Below are 16,653 nucleotides of genomic sequence, written 5' to 3'. Positions count from 1 at the left end.
CATAATTCTATTGTTATGTAACAGGCAATGCCTATTTCTATCTTTTCAGTACACTCAGTTTTTTTATGGCAGATTTGGAGGAATGCGTTCACTTTGATAGGAATGACAATACTGACATTTATAACATATCCACTCAAAGGTGCTCAAGGTGCTCGCAATTAATATTTATAGCCAAGTACACAATACACCGGTGTGGTAGAATTTAATTTGGTATGATGGATAGAAATAGACAGGGTATTACTTCCTTGGCACAAGGAGGACTGTTGGTCATTCCTCATGGACAATGGTCAAGAATAATGGTCAAGGTGTAAATTAAGGGCTATTCATGTAATAGTAGAATAGTATGGTGTCTTGAGGAGATGACTGCATCCCAGCCGACCCTGCACTGCAGTTGCAGGGAAGTCAATAGGCACACACACACACACACACACACACACACACACACACACACACGCGCACACAAGTTTCACTATGTTCTCAAGTGGTTCAGGTTTTAGCACAGTGTTTAGGGCATTGCTCAATTTCAAAGTTTGAAACCACATCCGCTGTCCCCAAATACGAGCATGTCTCATGAATTAATCATCGTTAATGAAATGCCACTCCCATATTGAGGAAGCCACGGAAAGGTGTGGATCATTCCGTGTCGCCCGGGGAAACAAGACTGTTTCAAGTGAAATTATGACGACGATTAACCCACTTACAAGTCAATTGGAAATCTTACAGGTGAAGCTAGGTAGATGCTGAGAGTAGTTTTGCCAATCTCCCATGTGGAACCCTGAGGCCATAAACCAGGGATTGGTGATTTTGTGTTGCTGCTGAAAGTTGTGCATTCATAATACTCCAGTTTTTATGAAAAATGAGCAATGTGAAAAGAGAGAGGAAGAAATAAAGAAAATAAGAGTGAAGTAAAAGTGAACTACTTTAGATATTAGGAGACAAAGAATTGTGGCACAAAAAGGAAGAATCTGATAAAAAAGGACAGGTGATGAAGTCTTATGAATGATAACAAACCGCCATAAAGAAATGATAAAGCCAGATGTTTGTCACATTCTAAACAAGGCCACTTTGAATCAGCCACTCATTCCACCATTTAACAACAGAATCTGTAAAAATGTATACATATATAGATTTCAGGGCTCCACACTAACTTTTTCTCCACAGGCCATTTGGGCCACAAAAATCTTTAGATATTACTTTTTTTTTTTTGGTGGCCTGAAAGGAAACACAGCGATTTTGAAACTTAGTTTTGAATTTTGAAACTAAGTTGCCCAATTGGGCCACCAAGAGACCACCTTAGAAATATAGTGGACCGACTTAAATCTGTAGTGGTCCCAGGTCACTACTAATGTTGAGCCTTGTATATAATGTATATTATGTGGTTGTGAAGATAATGAGAATTCGCTAAACTAAATTCAGACAGTAGCTTGCTGACATTAGCTGGACAAATCAGTAAGGGTTCTCGTTTTTGGTCTCAGGGAACTACTAACATGTTGTAATGCTCTCAAATACAAACCAAACTGCCTTTGGAGATTATGTCAAAAGATTGAGAATATCTTAATGTGGTACATCAACCACAATAAGTGATGTCTTGGATTACATTGTGATGAATACAGTACCTGTATCAGCATCCGAGCAGAAGAAACTGTGAAAAGATAGAGCTGTGTGTGTGTGTGTGTGTTGGGGGGGGGGGGGGGGTCAAATGTGGATTAGTGGGAGAGAAAGAGAAGCAGTGGAATTAGGTGATATAGATCAAAGAAGTATCTAATATAAAGCATCTAAATAAAGGATGAAGCTTATACAGTATTAGTTGAACTGCTGTTGTTTTGAACTTGATGAATAAACATACTTAAAGCTGACTGCATTTCATTATAACCAAAATAAAATGTAAGCCTTCATCACATTACCTAGATAAGACTGCAAGTGTTCAAAATGACATGAAAATCTTTTCATTTTTTCAGAAATTAGGAAATCCACCAATAACTTCATATCATTGTAAGACAGCATGGTGATGAGGTTGTCATCATAAGATGTGGAACAACTTTGGAAGAAATTATTTGCAGGGGGAGGGGTATGGGTATATGATGGTCAGTAATAAGGGGGAGGGGCAGGGATATATGAATACTGAATTGTTAAGTGAACATGGTAAGAAAATGAATTAATGGGATTTGACATTTGGGAGTGGGGCAAGGGTAGGGGCATTGTTAGGCCTTTACCATTGTATTGGGATGGGATATGATGGAAGCAGGGTTACGGGTTGGGTATGTTTTGGGAGGTGGTTGCTGTGGGAGGAGACCATGGATGAAATGGGATAGGAACAGGACAGAACGAATATAAAAATGCAGAGAGTATTGAACTGTCTGAGGAGAATATTTTCATTATTATTTTTTGTTATTATTATCATCATTTATTCGGCCAAATGAAAATGACAATAACAATAATATTTAAGATACAAGGGAAAAACATAATGTAAGCAAGACTTTGCTGAAGCAAAACAGAAAAAAAGAAGAAGAATGGAATGGATAGGATGACTTCATCACTTCTACCCCATGCTATGAAAACCTTATCTCATGTTAGTACATATGCTCTGGTTGTCAAACACATAAAATACATGAGGTGTGTGTGTGTGTGTGCTTCTCTGCAGTGAGTTGTTGTATTGAAATCCATAAGAGCCACAAGGAGCAGTATTCTTCAAGGACAGCATTGCATAAATTTTCTGTGATGTAAGACATGGCTGATACTGTCAGACACAACATCTCAGACAAGAATGCAAAATAATGGGTGGGTATGGAATAGCTCCATGGTGAGTTGTTAAGGTGTGATGTAAAGAGAGAAAACATCTCAGAGAGAGAGAGAGAAGGACGGAACAAGAAGAAGTTGGAGAAGAAGAGAGGGCTTTGCAGTCCATGAAGAGAGCTTTTTGAGCTCATCCCTTAGATTAGCCTTCATCAGGCCAGGTATGGACAAACTTCCGCACTTCTCCCACCGGCCCCAAAGTGAGCGGTGCCTGACCGTGTCATTCACCTTGCCAGATCTGGTGCAGGTAAGGCACGTGAGGGGAAAAAGAAAGAAAAAAAACATCAGGAGGCTTTCATCCCAGTAGATCTCACGTGGTAGATGTAAGAAGGGAGTGGTAGATTTATTTTTGTTTTCCTGCAACATTTGATCAGATATTTGGAAAAAGAGATGGAAATATTGAGAGAAAAGGGGATGAAAACAGACAGACAGACAATGATAGAAAGAGAGATGGGGGGAAGGGGGGATGAATACAAACAAACACAAGAGAGGGAGATATAGAGATGAAGAGATGAGAGAGAGAAAGAGATATGAGAAATGAGATACAGACTAGCAGACAATGGGCCAAAAGAAAAGGGCCAACTTGTCTTGCAGAACTGGGGTTCATATCTGAAATACCATGTTGTCTTTTCTGCTGATAATCCAGGCCATACACATAGATTTTTATCAGTTTTTCCATGTCTGCAAAATATACCATGTTGTCTTTTCTGCTTATTAGCCATGGCACACACATCAGTTTTTATCAGTTTTTTTTTAAATAAAAATTGTAATTCTTAAGCTATGGCTTTTTGTAAACTGATAGATGGAAGCATGAATTCATTGTGGTCCTGCTTTTGTTGCATTCAGTTCATGATCAAACCAAAGAGTATCTAGGTACATCAAGAGTGTGACTGGAATATCGGATGAGTAAGAATGTCGATGGAATCAAGGTTGGATACAGCCTCTAAAAATACTTGGTTTTGTTTTGTTTTTTTCTTTTCTGGCTGCCAGCACCATATTGGTACATTGTACTAAATATATATTTATAGCAGGTGTGATGGTGTTGTGTAAGTTGATAGATAAGCTGCAAATATCCCCATCTTGCTTGACCACAAACTATAGTGTCATCCTCATCTAGTGTGGATGGGAGCTTTGTTTCCCTTTATGGCTCAGTATAGCATTACTTTTTACTTCACTGAGCAGAACTAAAATGGGGTGTTGCTTGAATGTCTTACCTGCACACCCAAAGAAGGATTGATGAATAGATGCAAGAGAGTCGGGTATAAAGAGAATGCAAGGAGAAAATTAACAGCTGTAAAAAGTAGGAAGGTGACATAAGGCATAATCTACACGTCCACAGCAGGAATCTCCGGGATCTAGAAAAGGGGCGCGATGGGGGTGCTTGCCTCCTCGTCTTACCCCAGAGCGACTCGAGAAAACTTGTTTGCCTGGGCAGGAGAGAGTGGGGAGAGCGGGAAATTGACAGACAGGTCTTCTGACGGAAGGCGACATTCTCGCCAGGTAAAACAAGAAGCGCTAAAAGCTCTTTTGCCAATGCCATGAATAATCATGAACGGTTGGATCGTGGTTCTTTGCACACCTTGCCGTGCTGACGCGGCGGATGCTTTGTGGCATCTGAGAGCGGCGGTGGAAAAATAAGTGTGAGGTACAGGTAGGGTGGAAAAGAGGGAACTGGTAAACCGCCTTTATAGACAGAGAACTTGTCGGCTCTGGGACTTGTTTATGGTCTTTCTTTGCCTCTGACACATTTTTTTTCCTCTTGCTATCTGTTTATATGGGCTAAAAGCTGTTTATAGCTTTGAGGGAAATTGAGGAACTTAGGGTAACAAACTCTTCCAGGTGGAAAATGGAGATTCATTTTATCTGTCGCTACTGTTTTCTTTCAAATCATGAACTGTTGTGGGAGCAGTCCTTGGTGTTTGAGTTTGTTGGGCGTGTGTGATTACAGGAGAGTTTAACAGAGTTGCTTGTAATATTGTTGGCATTGCTTGGGTAAACAATGAGAGGATCCTGTCTTGCCTCTCATACATGTAGGGTGATTGTTTGCTGTATGAAAAGCCATATTACCCTTGTTGGTTTGGCCATTGATCTCATTTGTCTTCTCTCTTCTCCAAGATTCTTTTTCTCTTTCAGTTCATGCTTGCCTTCTTTTTCTCTCTACCTGTCTCTCTCTCCTTCTCCATCTCTCTCCCTCCCTTCTCTTTCTGTCTCTATCAGTTTTCCTCTATATCCCTTCGAATTACCCCCGTATTACGTATTTACCAAAATTCAATTCTTTCAAGCATTTTTTTCTAGCTGTATTGTTACTCTTCTCTCTTGTTTTCTGTATCGTCTGAGTTTTACTTCTTGATGACGTACATATCTCTTATTATCTTACTCTGCCCTTCCGTTCCTCTTTGCTTTCACTTAATGTTCTATCTATATATATCACACATTGTGTGTTTTGTGTCTCTCTTCATGCACCTCTAAACTCTCCCCTTTCTTAATGGATGGTTGGGATTGACTAATCCCTATTATAGGGGCCATGAAACGGGTTTCTCATGCTGCAAAAAGAAGAAGCAATAAGAAAAGATAATATTTATTAAGGGAGCTAGAGAGAGGACGGGTGGGAGGGGGAGAACATGGAAACACTAGACGCAGAGCAGTCTACAAACTCAGGGATAGGCATAGCTTTTGATGTGGAGGCACTGTGTGTGTGTGGGGGGGGGGGGGGAATTGGGGTGGGGAATCTACATCATTCTTAGAGCTGGAACTGTGGATCATGCAGGAACATTCCAAGCTTTCTACGAGATTGTAGCAGCTTTCGTTGGTCGTAGCAGTGATGATTAATTGCACGTAGATTTAAAGGAGATGAAGGAAGAGAAGGAGAGGTAGATAGCCAGACAGACAGAGAAAGATAAAGGAATGGAGACATTTCTTCTGGGTCCTGGCCATCCTTGATGTCATATGCCACAATTTTGTGGTCCATATGTTCTAATCATTTTCCATGAAGCAGGAACGACATCACTTTCATCTTACTTGTGTAGATATAAATCTGACTTTTGTTTTGGAGATTATGGAGATTAATATGAGTTAGTTTGTGTGTATTTGTATGTGTGACCTGTCTTTGTAAATGAGTAACCTTTGTGCATGCATATTTACACCCAAAGTGTTCTAAGAAACATAGGTATACTGCATCTTTTCTGTTTGGGGATTCATCTTCAAATGTTACATTATTCATTATGTTTCTGTCACCAAATCATAGATCAGATTTGATAGATGGATAGTGTATTGTCTGCCTGCAGAAGGGAATCTCACACTTTCAGACAAGCTGAACTCAAATCAGTTGGCCGATCTGTCAATTTGGACCAATAACCTCCCTTGTCTATACGCACATACACCTTGCTTGTCTGCATCTTCATGTAACCGATGCCATGTGAACTCTGTTGTTGCCATTGACAACCTGCTTGTATGTAATGTTGGTGGCTTTTTGAGATGGTGGCTGTGTGAGGGTTAAGGATAGAGCAGGGAGGATGGGATGGTGTAGGAAAGATGGGATGGTATAGGGAGGATAGGATGGGGTAGGGAGGATAAGATGGGGTAGGGAGGATGGGGCGGGGTAGGGAAGATGGAATGGGTAGGGAGGATGGGATGGGGTAGGGAGGATGGGATGGGGGTAGGGAGGATGGCATGGGGTAGGGAGGATGGGATGGGGTAGGGAGGATAGGATGATGTAGGGTGGATGGGATGGGGTGGGGGGATACGATGGGAAAGGGAAGATAGGATGGGGTAGGGAGGATAGGATGGGGTAGGGAGGATAGGATGGGGTAGAGAAGATAGGATGGTGTAGGGAGGATGGGGCGGGGTAGGGAAGATGGAATTGGTAGGGAGGATGGGATGGGGTAGGGAGGATGGGATGGGGGTAGGGAGGATGGAATTGGGCAGGGCGGATAGGATGGGGTAGGGAAGATGGAATGGGTAGGGAGGATGGGATGGGATAGGGAAGATAGGATGGGGTAGGGAGGATTGGATGGGGTAGGATGGATGGGATGTGGTAGGGAGAATGGGATGGGGTAGGGAGGATGGGATGGTGTAGGAAAGATGGGATGGGGTAGGGAGGATAGGATGGGGTAGGGAGGATAGGATGATGTAGGGTGGATGGGATGGAGTGGGGGGGGGATAGGATGGGGTAGGGAGGATTGGATGGGGTAGGGAGAATGGGATGGGGAAGGGAAGATGGCGGAGACTGGGTGCTTCCAATGCAAACAGTGTTAGACACAGTCTGTGTAAGGAAGAGATGTAGACAGCTGAAGTCCATCAACCTGGGTCAATGTGCCGTTTGATCTCATTCCTGTACACCCCTTGTCCTCCATTCTTCCCTCTCTGACTGTTTGCTTGCCGTCTGCCTGTGTTTTCTTGTCTTGCCGTAACCCCGGAGAGTGGAGACACTTTTTCCTTTTCAGAGGAGCGGTGAGACAGAGGGATGGGAAAGGTCGACACACACTTGAATGCTGTTTGAGTTCTCTCCCTCCCCCCTTCCTACTTTTCTATTCCTTCTTTTTGTTTCCATTTCTTTCAGACTATGCTTCTATCTCTCAGTACTCTATCTGTCTCTACTTCTACTTCTTTATGCTCATTTATCCTCAATTTGTCTCTTTACATTTGTCTGCTTCTGTTTTGTATATTATCTACTCTGTTATCTTTATTATGTTTCTTTTTTCTTTCTGTGAAATTCAAGAAGAAGTTTCCGGCTATCTCATTTTCTTTCTTTTTTTCTCCTTTCTGTCTACCTGATGCTTGCAATTTTCCATTTTCTCTCTACTAAGTGTTACTGTCCTCCATTGGACCCTGTCCATTTTTTTGTTTGTCACATTGTGTGTTTTTTTCTCTCTCTCTCTCTTTCTCTAACTCTCTGGGCCCTGGTTAGATGGCTGGATAGAGTGATTGTTTGATGATGTATTTCTATCTTCAGACGCAGCTGTGTGCTGAAATGAATAATTGATGACTTGATGGATGCGGTAGTAACATCATAAAAATAAGAAACATTGGAGGAATTTTGATGTCCTGTGTGGTAGAAAACCGATCCTGGCTCTGTGTGTATAAATGCATTTTTTTTTCATGCTCTCATCCTCATTCGAGTGGCTTGTTTATCTAGGTCAAACAGAAACATTGTGATTTCTAACAACATGGATTTACTTGAGATGGCTGCTATAAACTCGTCCACTAGAGTGTGTGTATAATTCTCAGAGCCGACTGGGTGAAAGTAGGTTAACAGATACGGGTTGGTCATTGACTCGGCCGGAGAAGGCCAGGTTGTGGGAAGTTGTCTTCTGAAATGTCGCCCGGATGAAGCGTAACTTTGAGGGGCTCCAGATGTTTTCATGGAGGTTTTTTTAATGGACTGGAATCTGTCTGTCAGCCGTTCTCTCTCTCCCTCTCTCTCTCTCTCTCTCTCTCTCTCTCTCTCTCTCTCATTCCCTCTCTCTTTCTCTCTTTTCCCTCTATTTCTTTTTCACACAGCCCAGGTGAGAGATGGTGAGTGAAAGAGAGAGCATATGAATATGTTTAGAGTAAGAAGAAAGGAGTCAGAACTTTACACTTGACAAACTAAATGTGATGGCCTTTAAATTGGTGATTTTTTTTTCAATGGAAAATAAAAAGACAAACATTATCATGATTTTTCATTCATGTAGGTGTTTCAATGTCATGTTTCATTTCATGAGTTTATAAATGGAAGATTTGCCAATGATTTTCTGTAATTTCTGAGGGAAACTTTACATGATTTTGTTCTTTTCTTCTAAAAGTTGCATATTATGTTCTTAAAATTGGCATTACATTGTGTGTTGATATTTCCATTGGCTCTGGTGATGTAACCTGCTGTAGCATGCGATACAGCTAGCAGAGGTTACCATTTTTTCGGAATCAGTGTTTTCTTTTCTTTTCTTTTTTTGTGATGGATGATTACTGCCTGGAAAGTGAATGGTTCCTGAATATCATGGCAGCTCCTTGTAAAACAGAAAGAAGAAACGTAACGAGTTTACCGGTGGCCACAGAGCTCTTCCCACAGACACTTCCACAGAGTAAAGAGCTGTTGTGTCATAACATGATGTATAATGCATGAGTGCAGCAAATGCTCAACTGGGTTAAAAGGTACTGCAATGGTCATTGACTTGGTGCTGACACCCATGTTTCATGATCACCCAAAGTCTTATAGAGCTTGATGCATTGAATACTTCGGACTTTTTATTCTTTTTTCCTTTTTTTTCCTACTTGTTTCTACAATTCTATTTTTCCTGACAGGGGTTCAGGCCTTGTAGTGTCAGGGCAGCATTATGTCAGAACCTTCTAGCTCTGCGCCCTCTAATCCTCTCAAATATCTCCTTTCCCTCTTGTCTTCATCTAAATTTCTATCCTTCCTCCATAAGTATCTATTCTGTCCTTCATCCCCTCATCCCTCTCCCACTTACTACTGGGTAGCTTTTATTTCCATCATCATCACTTTTTAAAAAAATCAAACCTCCTTTCACTTTATTGCACAATCTATACTATTGCTTGTAAAGTAATGTAAAACTAGAAATTTCCATGTGCATGAAACTTTCATGAATTTTATGAGGAGCAAAGATTTGCGAGAGTAAAGTGCTTACGAAAGTATTCGATTCAGTGCATTGAATGCCAGTGGCAATTCTCAAAAGTTTCAAGCCACGCACAAAAAAGGCTGTCGGGTCTTATTCGCAGACGTTTCATTGCCGCAAATCTTTCTGGTTTTACAGGATCCATGTAAAGATTCCTTGGCTGTCATTGGATAAGAGAATTGATTCTATTTGACATTGATTTTGTCACACAATCACAATGGTACTGGCAACAGTGAAGCTTTGTATGTGCCTAGGTCTAACAGGAAGGCCATGGTAACACAGCAAGGATTGAGGGAACTAGATAATCTCTATGCTTAGATAATTGGTTTCCAGACATTTTAAGATAATCCGCCAAGAAAGCACTCCAGAAGACTTGCCAATTGGTGAGCAAAGCCCAGTAAGGATCACCTGCATGGCTGTAGGGAGTGACTTAAAGATAATAAAAAGTTTTGGTACCTCAAAAGCTTCCCTGAATTTCCTTGTCTTGGTTTGTGTTTCAGGTTAAAGTATGTTGTCTGTGAGAATTACTTGCCCCAAAGTGCTCTCATGTCTTTGTAATCATGCAATAATGTTTTCGTACCAGAGCCAACGCTGTACAGCGTCGATAAATATTGTACAAAACCACTGACTGCGATCAGCAGCGTGCAGCCCATTGTACGCATAGCTAACTGCGACCAACAGCCCCATATGCATAGCGTAATGGGGCTTCGCATTGTAGCATTCAGGATCATGACAGAATTAGTATCGCGGGTAAATGTCAACTTAAAATCCAAAAATTTCTTCGATTTGAAGACTTACCAATTAAGTTGAAGTATTGAAAACAGGCTTCGAATAACGTTTGGTTCTGCCAATAGCCCCTTTCTGTTCGAATTGATGACTGAATGTGACTCGGTCAAGAGGACCTTGGGAGAGCTACTAGTACATACACTGGATACCATGGCCAGCGCATGCGCACACAAACATCTTATCCGTTCATGGATTTGAAATTTGTGTGCATGTGATGTGTTCGCATGCACTGGCTGTAGTATTCAGTGTACTGTATGTAGCTCTCCTAAGGTCCTGTCGACCGAGTCACATTCAGTCATCAATTCGAACAGAAAGGGACTAAAGGCAGAACCAAACGTTGCCCGAAGCCTGTTTTCAATACTTCAACGTAATTGGTAAGTCTTCAAATTGAAGAATTTATGGGATTTTAAGTTGACATTTACCCTGCGATACTAAATCTGTCATGATCCTGAATGCTACAATGCGAAGCCCGATTACGCTATGCGTATGGGACTGCTGGTCGCTATGCGTATGGGGCTGCTGGTCGCAGTTAATTGCATGATTACTAAGACATGAGAGCACTTTGGGGCGAGTAAGTCTCACAGTGTTAGTTATATGAAAGGTACTTTAACCTGAAACACAAACTAAGACAAGGAAATTCAAGGACATTTTTGAGGTACCAAAACTTTTTATTATCTTTAAGACTCTATGGGGTAAAATGTCTACCAGTGGGATGAAGGGGTGTGGTGAGAGTCATAATTTCTATCCCAGGTTTGCAAAAAGACAGAAGATTAAACATTTAAAGAGGAAGCAGGAAAGTTCAAAAGATCAAGAGAAAATAGCAACACTTATGTAGTGCATGACACAAAGTGTATACCAGCTACATCCCTAAATGATCAAGGAACAGAGAGACTATAGTAGAATTTACTATTGTAAAATATCTATGAAGATATTTGACTACGGTTTCAAAACAGCAGCAAAAGAAAATCAAAATGTGACAAAAGTTTTTCCAACGTTGTAGCAACAGTGGTAGAACAGAGGGATACAGGCTGTATGAAAACAAAAAGAAGAATTAAGGAAGATACAGGGAGATTGACAGGGAGAGGAAGGGGGGGGGGGAGCGGAGAGAGAGAAAGAGGGCAGGAGAAAGGTATGGGGAAATGACTCCTTGCAAGGAATGGATAGGTTGTAGGCACCATGTTGATTTGGTGGCAATGGATAATTTAGATTGCAGTCGTCTACCCAGAGAAAATTAGCTTGGGAAGCAAAAATGATGCAGGAGGAGACAGTCCATCCAGACGTGATACATTATAGAGCCATTAGTGGCAGCCGGTGGCCCATCCTGGTGATCGTACCAGAGAGACGTTCGGAATAAGAATAGAGACCACCGCACAGTGACCCCCAGCACAAACAGGTTTCCAGTTAGTGAACTCTTGATGAACCCCCCACCAGAAGATGGGTGTAAGCAGAGGGGCGGGGGATGTTGGCATCTTAATCATATATATGTATATGTTTGATGTAAAGAGAATATATGGCACCTTCCAGGAATGCCAAATGAAATGAAAACATTGAAGAGTATACCGAGAGTAGGAGTAATGGCAATGAAATCTAGGGGACTGTGTGCAGAAAATATTTAATGTGTGTGCATGTAAATAGGCATTTGTGTTTGTGTGTGTGTGTGTATGTGTGTGCGTGTAGCGAAGGATGGGTGAACATGTATACATGTTTGATTATATGTCTTGCCGGTTTATTGTTTATTCAGATGAAGCATTTGATTAAGGATAATATTGATGGTTGCATTCACCTCCCATTCCCCGGCACTTTTATTTATCTATTCATTTTTTTCATTCAAGCCTTCAAAAGAGCTTTTGGAAAGTTCATCCTTTAACCCATTGAGGACGGACAGATTTTGCTATAACACGCATTTCCCAAAGACACCTGCCTGAGTATACTCTGGACTCATCCTCAACCGGTTAATGGAAAATCTACATCAAAATAGCATGTACTGAGTGTTACATGAAACAGCTCTTTGTTTAGCCAAGACTTATGAGCGGAATTTCCCATATTTTGCCTTGTTTTGTTCATGAGTGTGGTCTAGCAAATGTCTTTGGTCCAACACAATTTTCTGTTTAATGGGCACTTCAATCAGGTGTGATTCCTTTCTTATCCCGGAGATGAGAGGTGGTGTGTATTGACATTAACCCACATCTGTCCGAGAAAAAACACACACCATGATTTCCCAGGTGAGATTAACTGTGGTTGTATTGGAAACTAGGTATGATAACACCCTGCGCAACATGCAGAAATCGTGAAAGCTGATTGGTCATTGCTATATAAGTAATATAGCTACATATAGGTATCAAGTTTCTCATAACATAGAAAGTCTAGTACCCTTGGGCCCGTACATTTCAGCATCAGATTTTTAAAAAGGCAATACTTTAAGAGGAGGAATGTTATAAACTGTGCGGGTATTGCATTTTGATTTGACTTTATGATATTATAGCTCAGCTTTGCCAGAAATAATCAGATTTTTATGATATTAAGGATATAATAAACATTAATCATTAATGAAATGTACAAATCAAATGTCTTCTTACTCAAAGATATCTGATCTTTGGATATGTAAAAATATGATGACTATCTCATATGGCAATATGAAAACCATGAATGTCATCAGTTCTGGGTATATTAATTGCCAGTTCACATTCTATTGATGAAATGTTTCTTTATCTTTGTTTTGTAGCTTAATATTCAAAGGTAAATGTCTGCTGTAATTGAAGTACGGATGCTTAATTATCTATGGCAAGAAAAGGAAGAAAACATAATGTAACCTGTTGATCAACTTATCAAGTAAAAAGAGCATTACATGCAAGAAATTATGCTGAGTAAGAACAATTCTCTCAAATGAAATACACAATCAAGACAATCTCCTCGATCAAAAACTGAAACCACATTTCATGAAGTTGTTAGTTTAGCTAGAATGCAAAGCAAAAAAAAAAAGAAAGAAAAACAAACAAACTAACACAACAACCAAAAATAAACCCAACAACACAACAAACATGCATAGACACACACAAAAGAGAAATGAGCTGAGTTCTGTGCACTGTGCTGTTTAATGCATGTCACACAATATATGATGGTAGAACGATACTGGTTGTCACATGAATGTTGCTGGCGTGTCTTGTTTTGTTTCCTACACTGCATTCACTCCGCTCAGAATTGCGTGTTCCTCCTCGGCCCCCTACACTTGGATCAAGAAGCTATTTGAGATTCATGAGACTAATCTTCGCTGCACCTCGAAATTCTAAACTCATTAACCTTTTCCTCGTCTGCCGGCCCGCGATGGGGACAGTGGGCCATTTAGAGGTCTGTTGTGGTGTGGGTTCGTTTGGAGCAGACATTTGTTTTGGTGGCAGTCTTGAAGTCTTGGGCAATTTGTAGAATATATTTTCTGTTTGCGCCAACAAATTCTCTTCTCTTCACCTCCCCCAGAGGTTTACATGTTTTTGTCTGGACTGTTAAGTTTAACAGCAGTTGAAAAAAAACAACAACCTTATAATCAATTTGTATATTTCTCATTCTGTCCATTTACATCCAAGTGTGTGTGTGTGTGTGTGGTGGTGTTGTTGTAATTCTCAAGCTTGCATCAGGTCAGACAGTGTGGACTATAAACACACATGTATGCACACACACACACATATAAGTGTTTATATACACAGGGATGTAAAAAAAAAAAATGTGTGATGAATGGAGTACCTGGTAGTAAGAATGAAAACTGAAACTTTTTTTTTTGTGATTTAACTCCCATTTAAGCTCATTTGAATAACACAAGTCATCAGCCTTTTTTTTTTCACACACTTTTTCCCCGTGCAAAATGAAGTAGTACTTGCAGTTTTGAAAATATTAAATATTTCGAATTTTACAGATTAGCCTGACTATGGCTGCAGTAGAGTAAAATGCTATCAAAGAGATGATCCAAGAGAAAAATGATAATGATTGAAACATGACAGTATGATTTTGATGAATTTCATCAACGCCGACTGAGCCTTCGTCGTAAACACCAATTTTGGAAAGAGAAGCAATTTAATGTCTATGAGTTTTTTGTTTTTATTTGTTAACACCCTTGAGATCAGAGAGATGGTACTATCACTATTAGCATCCCTCTGTGCAAGCTTTTACCGCTAGGTGAGCAAAAGCAATTAAACAGAAATGGGCAGAGAGAAGGGTATAGGGAGGCTCAGTGAATGCTATGTTTTCACAGCAGAGCAGCCTTTTTCAGTCTGACGTATGGATTCATCGACTCAGCAGGGCAGGAAAAAAGAGGGAAACAACGACGACAACTCGGTTTCTGTGTATAGGCTTCCAAAGCATACGTAACCTCGGTGCGGGGAGTATCAGTAGTGCTAGGCTGTACATTGACATAGCTGTCCAAGCTCTGAATTCTAAAGAGAGAGAGAGAGGCCCTGTTTGGGGGATCTGCACTGCTGAGCCTTGCCGACCATGGGTTCCCTCTTCCCCCCTCACTCAACTGGGATTACTGGGTGAAAAAAAAAATTAGAATGGTCAATAATCGCCATGTCTTCCCGAAACCTGCTCATTGCTACTGGTATCCTGTGTTTTTTGGGGTGAACGATAGATCAGGAGGTTGCACAGCGTAGGTAAGATGTTGTTATGGCGATGTGATGTGATGTGATGCGGTGGATGGGAATTACGTGTGTGTACGCTTATAAAAAGCTGGCCCTGAGTTTGAACCAGTGCGTCACATATGGTGGAGGTTGTTTATCTCCTGCGCCATGTTGATAATCCTCTGTCGTAGTGCTATATTGGTTGTGCTGGTGTGTTTGCTGCGGTACAGTGGGCCTCGCTGTGTGATATGATGCCTCAGTATATATATTGCACTGATTTTATGGCATCTATTTTTGCAAACATATCTACTTTTTGTCATATGAAACTGTCTGTGATGATGTGTGCAGTCATGGTTCTGTGTGTGAGCAAATGTTAACAATGCATTAACAGTGTGCTTACTGATGTGTATGTATGTTCATTTATGTGTGTGTATGTGTGTATTGGTGTGTGCTTGTTTTCTTTTTCCTTTTTTTTTTTTGCTGTGTTGGAGGGATGTTGTGCTGAGATGAACCTTTATGAGTATATAAACTGGATAGCAATCCTTGTCAGTTTGTTATAGAACATGCTTTGGTATTTATAGAAGGAATGAAAGGCATAGATATGATGTTGTGTGTACATCCACAACAAATGATAAAGATTTGTAGTTTCCCAACATGTTTTTTTTTTTTTATCAAAAAAATTTGAGAGGAAAAAATATGGACATCTGCTCAACAGTCTGTACATGGTGCTAGCTAAGGCATATGTTTTTTTATGTTTATACTTTTGGTGCTGGAAATTCCTGTATGCACTACAAAGTTATTATTTTTTTTTAAACCTTTAATGAGTATTAAAGGCTGTCAGTTGACATGTGCCTGCAATCTACTATTTACATAATGGTGTATTATATAGAGTACATATCATTGCATTACAGTGTGCAGTGTATTGTGCATCCACCTCATATGCAGCATTTTTGCCAGAATGAGATGAGATATTGTCTTGAGATGAGAAATTGATTTTCTGGCTTCATTTTTATTTGATTACCTTGAGTGTTAATACTTTTCTATCACAGGAAGAGAAATGTCAATTGCCTTTAAAAGCATTATAGAACTATAAGGCTTTATTCATGTCACACCATAACTTTGTCATAACTGCTAAAGTTACTTTATCACTCATAGTCTAACTTCTTTGTTATTTTATTTGTTTTCATTGTTTGAATAAGATCAATTGGTGATTGATAATTGAGTTGATATGATAAGTTGATATTTTTTGGTGTCTGTAATGATTGTACAATGATTGCTGTGAAGTGGTATGGATATCAGCATAGTTTATGTGTAGTAAATCTTCTGCTTTTCATTCATATCATTATTGTGAAATATGATCACATTATATCAGTATCTTGACTATTATCAGTACCTTATTAGATCAGCTCATATTTTACCTGTGCAAGTTCCTATCAATGAAACTACTTCTGAAGAATGCCCCTACAATATCAAAATCACCATTATTCATCAGTGAAAATCCACTATTCATTATTCTTTTGTTCATTGATTAGAAAAGATTTATTTGTTCACAGGTTATCTACACTGTCAGTAGTACTTGCCTGAGTTTATAATGCCAATGAGATTCTTCCATGGTAAAAGTCACATAAACACGTCTAAACCTTTTAAACACGTTCCCTTTCTTATCATTAATATTTTGAATGGGTTCATCTTATTGAATTAAGTATGAGTTTTGCTCTGTGGAATGTGTATGGGCTGTATATTACCATACCATAACAATATTTTGGGTTGTTAGACAAAATGATATCTTTAATGTGCTTACTTTCACTTTGCTCACCAACCTGTCTTGGATGTGTTCATATCTTCTAAAGATTTGCACT

The 16,653-nt window shown here is 40.0% G+C and overlaps 1 protein-coding gene across 1 annotated transcript in view; it reads left to right on the top strand.

Moving 5' to 3' along the window:
- LOC139721095 (uncharacterized) overlaps window positions 1-16,653 on the top strand; it is a 138,975-nt gene that overhangs the window by 92,457 nt on the left and 29,865 nt on the right. The gene's annotated exons all lie outside the window — the stretch shown is intronic.

This window comes from Diadema antillarum, unplaced genomic scaffold, assembly GCF_040938485.1.
Source record: "Diadema antillarum isolate AM-2024a unplaced genomic scaffold, OU_Dant_1.0 scf00000138, whole genome shotgun sequence".
Lineage (NCBI taxonomy): Eukaryota > Metazoa > Echinodermata > Echinoidea > Diadematoida > Diadematidae > Diadema > Diadema antillarum.
Note: the sequence above shows the minus strand (reverse complement) of the source record. Positions and strands in the feature narration are given on the sequence as shown.